This window comes from Gorilla gorilla, chromosome X (assembly GCF_029281585.2).
Source record: "Gorilla gorilla gorilla isolate KB3781 chromosome X, NHGRI_mGorGor1-v2.1_pri, whole genome shotgun sequence".
NCBI classification, from domain to species: Eukaryota; Metazoa; Chordata; class Mammalia; order Primates; family Hominidae; genus Gorilla; species Gorilla gorilla.
The window spans coordinates 136,859,775-136,878,428 of record NC_073247.2 but is presented as its reverse complement, the minus strand read 5'-3'; the positions used below and the strand labels follow the sequence as shown (position 1 = coordinate 136,878,428).

Genomic DNA, 18,654 nt, shown 5'->3' with positions numbered 1-18,654 from the left:
CTCTCACCGACAGACGCACGAGAGCTTGTGGGTCGCTTATGCACCGCATTCACGGGCTTTTGGCTTTTCTGGAAGGCGGGGGAGAGGAGAATAAGAAAAGGAAACCAAACAATTTCTCTCCCCCCGCCCTTTTTTTTTTTTTTTTGCCAAAGTTATACTGGCAAAAGACTTCGCATTCTCAGTCCTGAGGCTTTGAACATAGAAGCAGTGATTGTGCTCCTGTGTGTGCGCGCGTGTGTGTGCACGCGATGTTTGTGTATGTCATGACTAGGTAACACTGTCCCAGGCTGATCCTGGGGTTGACAAATACTCATCCGAACCCCCCACCCCACCCTCACCCTCAGGAGAAAGTAATTAAAAAAAAAAAAAAAAAAAGTCGAGTGAGTCACCTGGCCAGGCATCTACCCACTGTGGTAGGAAATCTAAATTTTGTTGATCCATATTTCCTTCCTCTGCTTCCATATCCAGCTTTCTCCTTCCCTTCTCCACCCTATAATACCCTGATCTTTCTCATTGCGACTTCCCTTCCTCTGCCCGATACTTGCTCCTTAAGCCCTTCTCCTCTTTCTCCTCCTCCTCCTCTCCCTCTCCTCCTCCCCCCACCTCCCTCCCCCTCCCATCTCAGCTGCGGCTAAAACCTGGAGTCTTGGGGAAAAGGAGAAAAAAAAAAAAAAAAAAAACTCGGCTGTGAAGCTGTCAAACCGGGCATGCTCAGTAGACAGGGCAGGTTTTTGGTCTCGAGTAGCGGAGAAACATTTTTTGCACCACCGCGACCAGCCTTAGAGCGCGGCGGCGGCGGCCACGGCAACATCAGCCCAGCCATCAGCCGTGCAGACGCCCAGCACCCGGGAGCGCGGCGAGCTTCGGCTCAGCCCGGAGTTCACCTCCGAGTGCCCCGGGGGCTGAGCTCACCCCTTCTGCTCTCTCACACACGAACACTCTCTTTCACTCACACACACACACACACACACGTATTCACACTCTCTCGCACACACATAGGACCCTGGGCGCAAGCACCCTTCTGGCAGCGGTCGTCCGCTGGTGCAATAGTAGCTAGGTTCGGTTCCTGCCTCCGGCGGCCGCCGGTTTAGAGCACCGCTGCCAGCAGCCGGAGGAGAGCAATGCGGGGGCCCGAGCGGCAGCTCGAACAGTAATGTGGATTTACAGTCGTTTCCCGCAGGAGTCGGCCGAGACGCCCTAAGTCCCGGGCACTGGCAGCGCCCGGCGGAGCCGAGCACCTGGCGAGGGGGCGGGGAAACCGTACCTGGGGACGCCGCCGAAACTTGCGCTTGGAATAGGTAGGTGCGTTTCTCCTGGCTCCCACCCCATTCCTTCTCGCTCCCGCCCGCCACCCCCAACCTTCTACCCCAAGGACTACAGGCGAACTTCGCCCCGAGGCTGCAGGCGGCGGATGGCGGCTCCCGGCTGTGAGCGGCCGGTTGAGTCCGCTCTGGGACTCCTGCCCGAGGTGGCAGAGCCTCCGCATCCTTCTTCTCCCGGTCTCCGCCGGCCATGGGGCTCTGGACCATCTGGGGCAGAAGGGAGGTCGGCCTTGTTCGCAGTTCAAGCTTCCAGCGGGCCCTGGGGACGCTGCCCTTCGAGGGCTCGCTGGGCTTCCCAGGCGGCACTTTTACCAACCAACTCCTTCAGTTCTGAGAGGGAGCCTCCTCGCCTCGGCTCTCGCGCAGAGCCCAGGCACTCTAACAAGTGGACCTGGGTGCTTGGGGTGAGGATGGGAGGCTCGGTCTAAAAAGAAAGAAAGGGGCGCTTCTCTGGCATCCCTCCCACCCTGGAGCGTTCGCCTGGGGCTCTGCCACTGGGGTCCAGGTCCTGCTGTCTCCGCAGAGAATATGCCCAAGGGCTAGGACGCACTTTAGTACCTGTTTGCTTCTGAATTTCTATTTGAGCCTCACTCAGGGAGCCCGGGTTCCCGGGGGAACTCCAGGACCTCCTAACCTACGCCGCCGTCGAGGGCCCCACCCGATGCGTCCTCCTTTGTCAATCTTTGTCAAAAGAGATAGTCATTACAACCCAGGCGGTGCTCCAGGAGCCGTCGGTGTTGACTTTAACCATGCGCTCCAATGTGCGGGTTTGTGTGTTTCCGCATTTCATCCAGAGGCTTGGTCCCCGAGATTCAGCAACGGCCAGCATATCTGCGAGCGCCAAGCACCCGCTAGGCAGGCTTGGGGAAATGTAACCTCACTTTCTTCCACTCCATAACAGGAGGATTGCCAATTTAGTTTCAGGATGCTTTGCCTAGAGGCGGAGAAGGGGAGATTGTTAGCGCTACTTGGTGAGTGGATGTGTTTGCAGTCAGGAGTGTATTTAAACATTTCAGTGAACCCGATGCAGTCAGTTGTTTACAATTGCGGAGACAGAGGATCTCACTCCACTAGTAGATGTTTCCACGTCTGTGTCGCCACTGGGAGAGTAGGGGCGGGGGCGGGGGCTGGTTTGCAGCTCGTACTCGCCGTCGGCAGCTTCGGGTTGAGCAGATCTGCATCACTGCTACTGGCGATATGCTAATAGGGGTAGAAAAGCTCTGCATCTCCAATGTGAAACAATTGGTCAGTAAACGTCCTGAACTTAACCGTTTTTTTCCTGGGATACCAACCTGGAGGTGTTTTTGAGGTGGCCCAAAGAAATGCAAAGAGAAGTTCTCAATGCTACAGAAAGGAAATTAGTAGCCATTTGGTTTTAAAGACCAAAAGGAAACGAAACATCCCAGTGCACTCTAATAGGTACTGTTAGATTAGCGTTTAATTGATCGCGTTTGTGACGAGTAAGTGTCACAGACAGCTTCCTTGAATTTTAGACTCTTGTTCTATGATTATAATTAACAAGCCAGGTAACAATGTACTGTGAGAATCAATTGCTACTCTTAAACGTGTTTGAGGAGAACATGGCAAATGTCTGCTCTATTATATTTTTTGGCTGAAATAGCCCAGTTCATCTTCCTAGTCCGAAGTCTTCTGATCTGGAGCAGTAGATACTCCAGTGTTACCAAGAAAGGGAAGAGTCTAAGAGGGAAAGGCTTAAAAAACAAAATTAATGAAAAGGCGATCCACACCTTTAACTTCTGCTCCATGATTACCCAGCATCTGCTTGCTTGCTCACCCCCGCTCCTTGCTCTTCATATCTGCAATGTGGGGAAAAATGAATTTTCATAAGGCATAGTAAGACCTCAAAGTACATAACTGGAGAAACAGAATCCCAATTTTGCCATTTTAGTTCAAGTTCATAACACTATTTTGTGATGCATTAAATAATTTACTATTGCAAAGTTGGGCTTTTTAAGGGTAATTAAAAGCTTTCAGGTATGACAAAATAATGTTGAAAACTTTTCATGATTAAAGAAAGTCGAAATATGCATTTAAAAAGGGATCAGGTAATTCCTAAAATAAATCCATGCTCTAAATATTATTTAAAAGTTTTCAGGTTGTTCCCCAGAATGTTTCTGAAAAACAGGTGTTTCTATAAAACAACTCTATGAAGAAATGTTAACATTTTCATAATAAAACTAGTAGAGTCCAGTCCTGAGAACAATGTCAGCTATACATAGCAGAAAAAAACCCCACAAATATTTTTGCATACATGAAGTAGTATTTTCCATTAGGCTTAGGTTCCAATTATGAATTAGGGACAGTCATGTCATTTGACAAAATATACAGTGAGGCTAAAGGAAAGAATGCTTTGTAGAATCATTGTGCTATAAAGGTGATTAAGATTTCAAATATTCAAACGTATAGGTGTATTAAAATAAAATTGTATTATACATAACTATCATCACATTCAAAGGCCTAATTCAGTCTGAATACCCTAGAAGTCTCAGTGTTTAATTCAGCTATTATATGTGTAAATAACACCGACATAATCATAGTTTCCCTCATAGTCATTGATCCTTTCTGATACCTTTACCAGAAAGATTCTTGCTGAAGCAGAACAGTCTAGCATTCAAGTTTATTCTATACGATATTACTTTAAATTGTCAAACTGCAAAACATTCCTGATATGTTGTTTCTGAAAACAGAAAACTTAGTGGAAATTTATTTTCCGTGACAGCCTTAAAAACTTGGAAGTAGTAAGAAATTTGAGTGTTAATTAATAAAACAAAAATTTTTCATATTCTATGTTAGAGATAGACATTTGGAGTCCATATAATTTTTGCTTGCAGCTTGCTTTTCCTAAGTCATTCAGTTTCAGATTTAAGTAAAGCTATCAAGTAGTTGGTATAGATTATGGTTAATAAATTCCCTAAAGTTTTCCAAAACAAGTTAATTATTATTATTTATGCATTTATTTATTTACTTACTTATAAATGACCAGAGGTCAAAAGAAGACCAGTACTTTGAATAACTGACTCAGTGATTAATTTTTTTGATGAAAACAAATTTTCTTATAGTACTCATATTTGTTCTCTCTCTCTCTCTCTCTCTCTCACACACACACACACACACACGCATGGAAGCAATTGCTTGTGAATGCCTTGAATCAGATATAAAACATGTACAATAGCTTTATTAAAATTATATATATTTATTAAATTGCTGTGGATTTTAACCTCAAAATTAATAATCCATGCGTACTTAAAAAGCTTCCCATCACTTAACATTTAGAAGAAAGGTTTAAACTGGATTCCTAGTATGACTACAGGCAGATGAAAAATATTGTAAGGTACAGAATTTAGCAATTGTGACCAACAGCATATACCCACGACTGGAAGTGTAACTGCTGATTATAAAAATTAAAAGGAATCAAATTTCAGAAATGCTCACATATACCACAATTTCTTTAAATCATCTACAGATTCTGAGTGTTAGATTAAATCACTACTTTGAATGGAGATTGCTATTATTTTTCCTTCCCCTAAAAGGTAAAAATATTCTGAATCCTGGCTTAATGTATTATTTTTATTCCTTTCTGTTTTCCACTGATTTTTTTTAGAACAGAGGAAAGTAAATATCAAATATAACCAGCTAGAACCATGCTTAGTTTGAGCAGGTGAATGCTATAAAAGGCTTCACACAGCTTTTAATTATTCTTAACAACCTTGATGACCAACCATAGGTGTCTGTTCAGTATTCGGTGCTCTGTTATGGCAATTTATATAATGTATAGAGATTTTGTAGTTTGCTAGACGTGCTGTGATACAATTTAGCAAGACCAGCAAAATTGCTTACATTTGGAACCCATGAAAAATAGGGCTGAGGAAATTGGAATATGATGGCAAAGACTGAAAATTATTATATAACAATATTTATATCAATTGCAATGCTAACATTTCTGTATAGAAATTAAGCTAATTTTAATTTGAAAAGTAAATATTTTTACAGGTGACATGGATCCCTAATATTTTAAAATAGTAACTTAGAGTCTAATAAATGAAGTCTATTAGATTTTTATGTAACTTCAGGACCCATTTCAAGGCCTGGAAGTATAATCTTGGATAATTTACAACTTAAAAAATTATTCTAAATTGTACTTCCTGTCCGAGCCTCCACTTTAGGTAAACAATAGCATATGGTGAAACATGCATATATGCCAACTAACCACTACCTCTTGGATGATGTTTTTAATGTGATGTAATGATTCTGAAATATTGGATTCTCCACCCCCGCTCTATTCTAACTGTAAGAGTGGAGAAGCTAATTGGAAAATGGACACATAAAAACATGTTAAAAATCTCTTTTTCACATGGGTGCATAATCCCCTATGAAGTTCTTACCTGGGAGCCTTTATATTTCTGTTTATGGTAGATATGTGCCAAGGTTAATACTTTTTCTCTGGGTGCTTATGACAAATTTCTATGAATCTAGGTGACACCCAAATATGTGACTGCACCATTCTGTTAACCATCCAACTGTTTGGGGTGAAAAACATCTGGTTGTTTGAGAAAATTGTTTACTTAGTTTCTGGGTGTTTGGAGTCACTTAACAGGCCGATAACCCTTAATATCCATGTCAAAAGAGAAAGAAAAAATAAAATAAAACACTTTAAAATACATGTAAAATATCTTAAACACTCTTGGGTTACTATAAAATGCCCAATGAACTAAATGCCATTGTGAATCTACAGCCTTCTATAAAATGTATAAGGAGATGTTGCCTGCATTCTACAACAATTACAGAAACAGAAACACACTGACCTTTTCAGCAAGGCAGGAAATTAAAAACTTTAAGTTCAATTCTACACCCTACTCCCCCTTCCCTGCCCCCACCCCTGCCCCCTGTACTGATTCATCAGCTTAAAGAAATTAACTTAAGGGGCTTGATACAGTGGCTTCTTAAAATTTCCTGTACCTCATTTTCCACTGATTGTGCTACTGCCATGGAAACTAGATGGGACAGACAGCTGGGAGTCACTAATTCAGAATGGGAATCTGCTTGTTAACTTAATTTCATGCCAGCCTGTTGGTCCCTGAAAGTAACTGCTGTAAAAGGCTGGGGAATTGAATTTGCTAGAAATAAATGATTAAGCTGAACGAAAAATCAGTGCCATCTCTGTCATTTTCCTGAAAATCTTACTACAACCCTCTTTGTCCCTACTCAAGCAATTTTTAAAAAATAATCACAGAAAGAGAAGTTTGATTTGTGCATTCCTATTGGTATGTATGTATTCTATGGAGCATTTTTTGTTCTAATAGAACATTCACAGCTGTAGAATAGTTTCATAATAGCTATTACATTGAAAAAATATGTTCTTTCAAATTATGATTTTGTAGACTTTGAAGAAGGCTAGTTAGTGATGATAGGAAAACATAATATAAATGATGCTTGAATTTTCCAGTAGAATTGGTTATTTTTCCTTTTCAAATAAAAAAAGTCTTATTACAATATCTATGTCCCACTTTTATTACAGAGACCAAATGCATTTGAATACATTTATTTGAAATTTGTAAAACAGTCATTTTACCAGTCACCAGAAAGCATACTGGTTGTTTTAATTTTATTCGACTAAGTTGTAAATTAATAAGTAGTCAACAATGAGGAAATTGCCTTTTAATGTTTCTCATATTCTGTTGTAATGTTTTTGTGGCTGATTATGAGTTATGAAATTAAATTTTGGAATCACAATCTCTATGATGAGCTGAATTGCAATCCATGTCAAGTCTTTTGCAATACCGGCTAAAGTCCTGAGAAACTAATATTATTTTTCTGTCAATTTGTAGCTGTAAGCAAATTTCTGTATTACGACTGAGAGAAGATCTTTGATAATGAAACAAAGAATGGAAAGATAAATATATGTAAAGGTCAGAAGGTATTTTTCTGTTTTAAAGTTAATAAAATTTCAAAATATATATGTTCAAGGTAGAATTATTAATGATAGAATGAAGCAGTTATTCAAAAGTTTAGGAAAATTAATATCCACATTTTTACAGTTTAGGGAATACTGAGAATATCAGTATCCAGTTGTTGAGTGTTGAATTACGTGTATTTTATTCTTTGGTGTATTTTTTGTTACTTGGACTATATCTGTGTGATACTAAAATCTGACTAAAACTTAAAAAAATTGGGACAATTATCACGGAACTTGTAGAATTCATAATATTGGTATCTTCTTTGTCATGTTGATTTCCTCTAACCTTTCAGCAGATGCTTGCATTTGGATGAACAATGGAAAAAGTCATTCATTCATCCGGATGGTTCCAGCTTCCACTGTTTACTCAAATCCTCAGTTTTTATGGTTCTATAGCCTCAGTTTCCCTTTTGAAATCACCGTATATTTTTCAATTGTTTTTCTAGTTAGATGAGAGGTATTGTAAGTATTCAGGATGCTGATGCATATTATACATACATATGTAACTTTCAGTAGAATTTCTATGCATTTATATTAAAGGAAATCCACTTTCATTTTAATGTTTTAAGGTTTGGAATCGACTTAGTGTTTTTAGTTGCCTGTATGAATGATGGTTTTTAAACAGCCAAAATAAAAGTACATGGCTATCAGTTTGCATACTTCTGGGAAAATCTGATCACTGGCTAAGGTCAAAGAGAAAATTTCCCAGTTGCATGGTTTTGCATAATTGGTGGATTCTAAGTGTGTATATTACCTCTAATGTCTCTATCTGGTTTAGACACCTGTCAAAGTGAAGGTGCCAGATTAGATGGACAATTGGTTTATTAGATATTGCAATCCCTATGTCCCAGCTGCATACAGACATTTTAAGAAAACTCTTCAGTTGTTCAGAGAAATTAGAAAGAGATACTGCAGATGGCTTATCTCAATAATCCAGGTTTTTTCAGGTACATTTAAAATTAAATGTCCTAAGAGATGATTAATTCAGGAAAGTTATTGATAATGAACTCATCTTATGCTACACATCCTTTGCACCTATGATGATACCTTATTAAAGGTGTTTCAATCTTGCTAATTACCACCTGTGTTTAAATATAGAGGTGTATAAATACACTATAACTACACAGTGGCTGGAAGTCTTCTCAACCTAAAATTTTGGTACTGTTTTTAGCTTACTCAATTCCTATCAACAAAAAGTTTGTGGTCAACATTTTGAATTTATACTCTGTGCCTTATCCCCCTCCTGCCTTTAACATTAATGATTTTCTTTTTTTAAGCTGCTCTGCTTAATTGTAAGCATTTGAGTGATACTGATGTGTGATCTGTTCTATTAAGTAGCCCAAAAATGTGTTTGTGTTTATGTGTGTGGGGCTGACACTTTTTAAATGAATATTTATGAAAACATACATACATTGTGGACAAGGATTTCATAAGCATCATTTACAGACACATATGAATACATCACTTATTTGCTTACTTTATACTTCAAATGAATATGTTTTTGTGACTGTGACTCATTATACGCTTAAAGCTTTAAGCAATGTAAGAAAGCATTTTCAGAATTGTGAAGCAAGTCAAAAAAAAGAAACTTTTTTGGGGAAGATAGTATTAATTTCACTAATGAGATCTAGTGACCGCTAAGGGAGAAGAACAGTACAGTTGATTGGCCAATTAATACTTATTGCTTAGACTTGAGAATAATCTTACATTTTAAATGATCAATAAAATCACTCTAATTCCTTCCTTCCTTCCTTCCTTTCTTCTTTTCTTCCTTCCCTCCTTCCTTCTTTTTTTCTTCTCTTTTTAAACTACTTTTAAGGTTTGGGTTGGTATACAGTTTTAAGAGAAAGGAAATAGGCTTTAGGACACTCACTAAAATATTGGGAGCGATTACTCTTTTTATTCTTCTTCTGATTCTGGCCAATTCTTTATATATGTTCCAGATAATTATAAACATAATATGAGATATTATTATTTATATTTTTTTCAGTTCATACCTTCTTTCAATTATCTTGGGTAGGGGCTATAATGTCCCACTGCTTTACTGGGTTGGTATTTATTATAGATGTACTCTGTTCATGTATTCATATGCTGCTAGTACATTTGTGATATATCTTTCCTGTTTAGTCTAATAAAATCGCAACACTTAGGTGTGACGCCATTTATTTTTGGTTTAGAATTCATGAAGTGTCAACATAAGGATGCTACATTTTCTTCATTGTTTTGTTCTTTTCACTATTTGAGATATTGCTTTGATGAAACATCGGACAACTTGTGAAAGTGAGGTAATTTTAATGTAAACAATTAGAATTCAGTGCAAGGGAAATATTTTAACTGGTAATTTAACATGGAAGACAGAAAGTTTTAACAATTTACTTCTGTAAAACATGGAATAAATTATCCTTAAGAAAATGTGTAAAACAGCAGTAGACATAGTGAGAGGACACTGGTCCCAGATATTTAGCAAAATACTTGGAATTGCTTTACTATTGAAAGGGAAAAAAATTAACATTTACACTGATGATCTGTGACAATGGGTCTTGAAGGCTCCTGTTTTCCACAGAAGCTCTCCAGGTCTCATGCACTGGTCTCTCCTTTTACTGAAAACTTCAGTATTACATAGTTTTGGTTATATATCACAGAACAATTTTCATGAAGGAAAATTTTCATTTGCTCATTCTTCCATTCATTCATTTACTAATTTATCAAACCTTCTTCAATGCCTCTGTTTACCTGGTGCTACAGAGACATTAAAAAATCATCTTTGGGAGACAGATATATAAGCATACTCTGGTCATATAACAAATGCTATAGTAGAGGAATAATTAGAATGCTCTGGAAACTCAAAGGTTGATATAGTTTTATAAATAATCAGTTATTTGAATTGATTCTTAAAGAGTGTCTAGGATATTTTTTAGTCAGAGAATATGGAGAATCACATTCCACATGACCTTAGGGCTGTGAAAGAACACTAGGTTAAATTAGCAATGGGGAATACCAATCTAGGACAAGAGAGTGCCATTTTATTTCCTATCCGAGCCTGGGGAACAGAGGTCAGGGATAACGTCTTATTTTATTTCCATTTATGTGTCTGACATACAGAAGAGGCTTAGTACACATTTGTTGAATGAATGAATGGGTTGGTATTTTGCTGCATGGAGATAATCCTAGAAAATGGTGTTTCTCCTGAGATTTATCCAAAATTAAGCAGTGTGCTATGTTGTAGTAGCGTCAACTGGACGAGATAAGGGGTTTTAAAGTGAGGGCAAGGTGAATCAACCTTGTTTTAGAAAGACATCACCAGTATGGAGGAAGGATTGAAGTAGATTAAGAGTATAGTAGCAGTGAGACCAATAAAGAGGCAGTACTGCAACTGTGACCAATTATGAGGACATGAACCAAGGCAGTGACAGTGAGGATGGAGAGGAGTGGACAAATTTGAGAACCACTCATAAGGTAGAATCAATGATTCTTGGAAATTGATTTAATTTAGGGTGTGAGGAAGAAGGAGGGAGTGACTCTGAGGCTTTTGTCTTGGGAAACTAGGTAATGCCATGAAGCAGAATAGGGAACACAGAAGAAAAAGTGGGTTTTAGTGGGGATAATGCAGTCAGGTTTGGACTTATTCGATGTGAGACATCAGCTAGATATCCAGATGGAGATGGATTGTGCCAGATGGAAATTACAGATCTGGCTGGGCGCACTGGTTCCTGCCTGTAATGCTAGCAGCTTAGGAGGCCAAGGAAGGGGGATTACTTGAGCACAGGAGTTTGAGACAAGCTTGGGCAACATAGTGAGACCCCATCTCTTTTTTAAAAAAAAAATTAACTGGGCGTGGTGGTACATCTCTTTAGTCCCAGCTACTCAGCACTCTGAGGTGGGAGGATTGCTTGCTTGTGCCTGGGATGTTGAGACTGCAAGTGAGCCATGATTGCACCATGGCACTCCAGTCTAAATGACAGAGCAAGAACTTGTTCTAAAAAAATACAGATCTGAAGATGAAGTCTAGAATTAGAGATCTGGGTGTCATCAATCAACATAGTAGTTGAAATCATAGGGGCAGGTAGGTGAGCTTAGCTAGAGAGTATATACAGTCATCTTTTGATATCTGTGGGGACCAGGTTACAGGACCCCCCACCATAGATACCAAAATCCACAGATAGTCAAGTTCATGATATAAAATGGTATAATATTTGCATATGACCTAAGTATATACTTTAAGTCATCTCTAGATTACTTAACAATACCTAATACACCAGACGCAAGGGTGTACATGCCTATTGTCCGAACTACTTGGGAGGCTGAGGCAGGAGGATCCTTTGGTCCCGTGAGTTTGAGTCCAGCCTGGGCAACATAGCAAGACCCCATCTCTAAAAAAGAAAATCTAATACAATACCTACACATCACTTTATTCACATGGATTCAACAAAGTACTTGCTGTGCAGCAAATTCAAGTTTTGCTTTTGGGAACTTTGTGGAATTTTTTTTCGAATATTTTTGATTCACGTTTGATTACATCTACAGATGTGGAACTCATGGATACAGAAAGTTGACTGTATAGAGTAAAAAGAGAAGCAAAGATGAAATATTGAGAAACACTGCATTTAAGAGTTTAGTGAAATAAGAGGAGCCTTCAAGAGAGAGGAAGTTAGAATAAGATCAGAGAGGTACAAGCCATACAAGATAACAATAAAATAGAAGCTAAGGGAGGAAATAATTTTATAAATGCCATTTGGGCAAAGACATGAAAAAATAATTCACAAGAGAGGAAATAGAAATGGGAAATGGAATAAAAATAACTGAAAAAAACCTCAACCTTCAGTAATCAACATAAATGGTATTCAGTGAATATAAAGTTTCTCTTATGCAAGGCAAATAAGTTCTAGAGATCTTTTGTCCAACATAGTGCCTTAAATAACAATACTGTATTGTACACTTACAATTTTAAGAGGGTAGATCTCATGTTAAATGTTCTTACCACAATTTCTATGTACATGTATACATACAAATTAGAAACAATAAATGCCTGTTTATTTTAAAAATTAAAATAATGCTCAGTGCAATTTTTCAAGTCCCAAATGTTAGTCATTCTTGATTTCTCTTTTTTAACACCCGACACCCAACCAATTAACAAATGCTGACTCTACCTTCAAACTATATTCTTTATCTGAATAATTTTCTTCTCATTCATTACTAACACTCTAGAACAAACCACCATCATTTCTTACCTGGAATACTGAAACAGCCTTCTAATTGATATCCCTAGATCCATCTTTGTTCTCATATAGTTTTTCACACAGCAACCAGGATGATCATTTTAAAACTTAAACACGATCTTATGATCTGTCTGCTCTCTGGCTTCCAAAGGTTGACTTCTCATCACACTTTAAAAAACTCGAAAAATTTAAAAAATCTTTACAATGCCCTACAAGGCTTTACATGATTTGGTCACTATTTATTGGACTTCATGTCTTGCTATGTCCCCCCTCAAACATTGCTCATAACCTTCTAGCCATATTGCCCTTTGATTTGTTCTTTAAACATGCCATACATTCTTTTTTTTTTTCTCACGGCCTTGTGCCTGCTTTTTTATCTGTCTAAAATGATTTTTCTCCAAGGTTTCTGCAGGCTTTACTTTTGTTTTAAAATAAAGAACAGAAGTTTATTTTCTCACAGTTTTGGAGGCTGGGAAGTCCAAGATTAAGGCACTGACATTCAGTGCGGGAGGCAGTTACTCCTTCTGCTTCCAAGATGCTGCCTTCTTGCTGTGTCCTCCAGAGGGAAGTACCCTGTGTCCTTAAATGGTGGAAGTTGAAAGGGCCAAAAAACAAAACAAAACAAAAAAAAAACAAAAAAAAAACCTAGCTTATTCCCTGGACCTCTTTTATAAATTACCAATCCATTCATGTCTTAATCACTTCCCAAAAGGTCCCGCCTCTTAATACGGTTGCATTGGGCATTAAGTTTAAACATGAATATTGGAGGGGACATAAACAATCAAATAATAGAAGTATATGATAGATCCTTTTTGACTCTTTCAGGATCACACCACCATAATAATGTCACCAGAAAAGGTGAATGGAATATTCTAGCATTACAAGTAATAATAAAAACTAACACATATGGAATGCTTCCTAGGCAAAGCACTGTCCTAAGGACTTTATATGTATTAACCCATTTAATTTTCATTCAGACCTCTCCAGGTTTACTTTCTTACTTCATTCAGATATTTGATCAAATGTTCCTTCATCATAGTGGCCTACTCTGACCATCCTATATAATGAACTTTATTGTCTTTCATTTTCTATGCCTTTATCAGCTTCTATTTTTCTTTATATTACTCATCATTACCTGGTATCATACTGTATTTTAATCTTATCCACTTTTCTAGAATATTAGTTCCTTGAGGGCATGAACTTTGTTTCTTTTTTGCTCACTACTATATCCATATCACCTAGCACAGTGCCTGATACATAGTAGGTGATTAATAAATATTGGTTGAGTAAATGAATGACTAATAAGGACATGATGAAATATTAGTTGGTGTAGATTTGGCAGTTTGCTGCAAAAGCCTTAATAATGTTCATACCAATAATTCTACTTCTGGGACTTTGTTCTAAATAAATAATATGAAATAAAAAACTTCATTTCAAATATTTTCACCAAGCATTATTTGTGATAATAGAAAATATGAAGGAACCCAAATGTTCAACAAGGCAAATGCTATGTGATTTATGATATATCTAGACAAGGCAATACATAATGGCCATTAAAAAAAGATGTTTACAAATATTTTAAGATAAAAGGAAAATGTTTATGTTATACTACCAAATGATAAACCAAGGTGTAAAATTATATGTATCCAATATGTAAGAAAGAAAAAAGACTTGAAAAAGATATGCAAAAGTGCTAAAAATGATTATTTCTGATTGAAAAAGGTGGGTAATAGGTCATTTTTTCCTTTATTATCTGTATTTTCCAAATTTTCTGTAATTAGACTATATAACTTTATCAGGCACCGTGTATTTACAAAACAAAGAAAACCATTAAAAAAACAAAAAAATAAATATTGCCATATGAGAAGTGAGGTTTGGGAACAAATAAACAAAGATAATAAACCCATTTTTCTTGAGAGATGTTGCTGGAGGGAGAGGAATATGCCAGTTTTAGCCAAGACCAACTATTCTCTGACTTTATTTTGAAGAGGACTACAGAAGGGAAAATAATCGAGATCCACTGATCCAATCTGGTCTTCACTCACTAGAGAACCAAAGAGGGCGGAACTTACCCTGCTAGGATTTGAACAGGATGTTCAAGGGAAATTGCACAAATTAAGTCTTGTTCATATTGCTGTGGAAAGCACTAGCAATTTGCTTCATGTAAAACAGAAGTGATTACTCACTATATTTCTTCATGTCATGTAGTAAAAACAATTAAATGAAGTTAGACTATAGATTACTTGGCTATTCAGCCACAGTCACCTCTAATGGAAAAGAAGAAAAATAGCATTGACAAGTTTTGGCAGGTCTCATCATTAGAAATGCCTATATTGCCAGAAAGAAAAGAAGCTTCAGCCAATAATGTAAACCAAGAAGTTCTCTAGGCCTTGAGGAAGAAAGTGACAACAGAGTGTTGCAGCATTAATTGTCTGAGAGCACTGATCATTGTAATGGGAAAACTGTCTCTTTTATTAACACTATTATTTTCTGCGAAGTCTTTGAGTAAACGTCCCATTAAAAAAATTGCATTAGGAGTTTCAAAGCATATATAGCGATGTAAAGATATACTCATTAATAAGATAAAGTGTGACCTATATGCCGCCCAAAGTCCCTTGAAAATAGAAATAGCATTAATATAGGTATTAAAATTACAGTATAATTAGGTAATTATTTTTAAAAAGTAAAAATTTGTACCATTTTCTAAACTAATAGAAATCATACTTTTAACATCTATTTGAGAAAGGTATCTATCCATACACATGTATGCATATTCACATTATGTGCATATTCATATATACATATATTATTTGATGTCAACATCTTCAACCCGGCTTTTAGGCCCTTCTTCTGCTCACCTCCAATTTATGTATTTTACCTCCATAGCCAATCTCTGCTGATAGTTTTGTTATAAGAGGCTGAGAACTGAAGGAAGTAGAATATTATTATCTATGTAGGAAGAAACAACAGGCAGTGGTGCTAATTAAGGTCTAGGCTAGATGATCTCTTAATGAGCTGTCCAGGTTTGGACATAGGGCTCTGCTTGCAGGGTCTAGCCTATCTCCAAAACCAATAGTTAGTCCTGTGAGATGTATTTTTAACCTTTGTTTAATAGCTTCTGCTGTTTTTGCCTCTGGTATGCATTATTTGTCTGAGTTCAGTGATGGTCCTGTCAAACATTCTAATTTCTTTTTCTTAAACGGTAGTTAGCCCACATTCAGTATTAAGACAGTGAACAGTTTCTTTTTTGGAAATGAATTCTTGAGTGGAATAGAGAGATAAAGGGTGAGGGAAGTTGTACATGTTGGGAATTGTTAAGTGATGGTAAGTAACTTGTGGTATCTGACATAGATCAATGTATTAACTGGCCTTCTCTAGTCATAAATGGGGTGACACACTCCTAAAGGAGCCAGCTTGAAAACAATGGAGAAGTGAGCAGAGAAGAGCCCTTTGTTTTTCCCCAGTCTTCTGTTTATCTCACCAAGGCAAAATGCTACATATAGGGCAGTTTATTTTTTAAAGCATTTTTTGCTAGCCTCCTTGCAGAATCAGCCTGATGTATATGAAGCCAATTTCTACAGACTTGCTCTGGTATATGCAGCACAAGAGCCAGAAATATTTTTTGTAGTCTGGATCTAAGTACTTTCTGAAATGTCTTCCCTTGAAAGATTCTAACTTAGCACTATTCTGGAACCACATGAACATCTGAGCAGAACTACGTCTTTTTTGAGCAACATTAACAGTGATGAAAAATGCACATCAGGCAGTTAGATTGCAACTAATCAAGAGCACCACTTCAGCCTGGTATGAATGATTTATATATAGTGCATTGGATATGGAGATCATTAGTAATAATATGATACCCTGTTGTCATTATGAGGTCACCTTGGTGATCTTTGTAAGATATTTGTAAGGTGACAATGATGTTATTGACCTACATTTTAAATATGGCATTTAAGTATTGTCTTCTGTCTTGATTTACTGGTAAAAATTTTAAATTGTTTACTCTTACTACTGAGATTTTTCCTCAAATATAAAAATAATAGGTTTGGGGATTACTTCATTGATAAATTGGGACCATAAGGTTAATTAAGTGCCAATCATAAAATATTGGAATGTTAAATTTTGAAGTTTCTTTTTTCTTCTGCTTTAATTTACACACTGCCTTTTCTTTTCTTTTCTTTTCTTTCCTTTGTTATTTTTTTAGAGAAAGTCTCACTCTGTCATCCAGCCTGGAGTGGATAACACTCCAGCTCACTGCAGCCTCAACCTCACAGCTCACTGCAGCCTCACTGCAGCCTCAACCTTCCAGGCTCAAATGACCCTCCCACCTCAGCCTCCAAAGTAGCAGAGACTACAGGCACACAGCACAATGCCTGGCTAATATTTTTATTGTAGAGACAGGCTTTCATTCTGTTGCCCAGGCTGGTCTCGAACTTCTGTACTCAAACGATCCTCTCACCTTGGCCTCCCAAAATGCTCGGATTACAGGTGTGAGCCACCCTGTGTGGCCCACACTGCCTTTTCTAAAATGGATTTTTGAAGAATTAAAAACATATAATAACTTTCTATATATGAGTAATATATGTTTATTATAGGAAAGTTAGAAAATACAGATACACAGAAAGAAGAAAATCATAATTTACATACATCTATATCTAAGCTCAACTCACATTGTGGTTACTTTATAATGTGCTTATTTAAATAAATATTTTTGAACATCTTTCTATGTGAATAAAATATATTAGATATGTGCATACACACAGACATATATAAATACATACACACACATAAACACACAGACCTACACACAGAAAGAGAGAGAGAGACAGAGACAAAGAGAAACAGAGTTGAAAGAAAACACCAAAAAATGAAAAGAAAAATGTATAGTCCCCTTTCCCCCATCTCTTCCAGAATGTCATTTAGAAGCAGCAAATTAAAGACATACATAGAAATTATATGAAGTGATCATTAACATCTAACAGTTCCCATATTATGTTTAATGGCTGCTTAGTAATCCACCACATAAATAAATCCTTGATTTATTTAACCAGACTCCAATTATTGGATATTTAGGAAATTTCCAATATTACTATAAAAACATCATGAAAAATTCTTATACATACCTCTCTGTATATATCTCTGATAACTCCTTTTGAAATGTTTAAATGTAAAATAACTCGATCACAAGGAGGACATATTTTTAAGGGTTTTGGTACCTACTGAAAAGTTGCCCTCCATAAATATTGCACCAATTTTACATTACTAATAAATGACTTTTTTCTCTTTTGTTTTTGAGACAGAGTCTTGCTCCGTCGCCCAGGCTGGTGTGCAACAGCGCAATCTCAGCTCACTGCAACCTCCGCCTCCCTGATTCAAGCAATTCTCTGCCTCAGCCTCCCCAGTAGCTGGGATTACAGGCACCCACCACCATGCCTGGCTAATTTTTGTCTTTTTAATAGAGACCGGGTTTCACCATCTTGGCCAGGCTGGTCTTGAACTCCTGACCTCGTGATCCACCCGCCTCAGCCTCTCAAAGCATTGGGATTACAGGCGTGAGCCACCGCACCTGCCATGAATGACTTTTTAAAAGTTCATATGTTAAAAATCCAGGTGACTTCATACTGGGTATATATAAATCAGAGGAAGAAGTGTATCTCTCAAGTGGAGTAAATTAGTAGGGATCATTATATAATAGCACAGCTCCTTCCTTAGCACCAAGCATGGCACATGGGAGACTGTCTTAGTCTATTCGTCATGCCGTAAAGGAATGCCTGAAGCTGTGTAATTTATAAAGAAAGGAGGTTTATTTGGGTCACAGTTCTGCAGGCTTTAAAGAAACATGGCAACAGAATCCACTTCTGGTGAAGACTCAGGAAGCTTCCAATCATGTCAGAAGGTGAAGGGGAGCCAGCATATTCAGAGATTAAATGATGAGAGAGAGAGAGAGAGAGAGAGAGAGTGTGCTAGGCTTTTTTTTTTTTTTCAACCAGCATTTCTCATGGGAACTAAGAGTGAGAACTTACTTTCATGATAAGGGCACAAGCTATTCATGAAGGATCTACTCCCATGATCTAAACACCTCGTACCAGGCCTCACCTCCAGCACTAAGGATCAAATCTCAACATGTGACTTGGCAGGG

General features: G+C 37.6%; 1 protein-coding gene across 4 annotated transcripts in view; it reads left to right on the top strand.

The window, feature by feature from the left end:
* Nucleotides 1-709: 709 nt before the first annotated feature.
* Nucleotides 710-18,654, top strand: part of TENM1 (teneurin transmembrane protein 1) — an 831,890-nt gene continuing 813,945 nt past the window's right edge. For 3 of the 4 annotated variants that reach the window (XM_055376889.1, XM_055376891.1, XM_055376888.1), the window contains exon 1: nucleotides 710-1,298. The gene's annotated coding sequence lies outside the window, so the exon portion shown is untranslated. Of the gene's footprint in view, nucleotides 1,303-18,654 lie in introns of all 4 variants that reach the window. The other variant, XM_055376890.1, reaches the window with a different exon arrangement.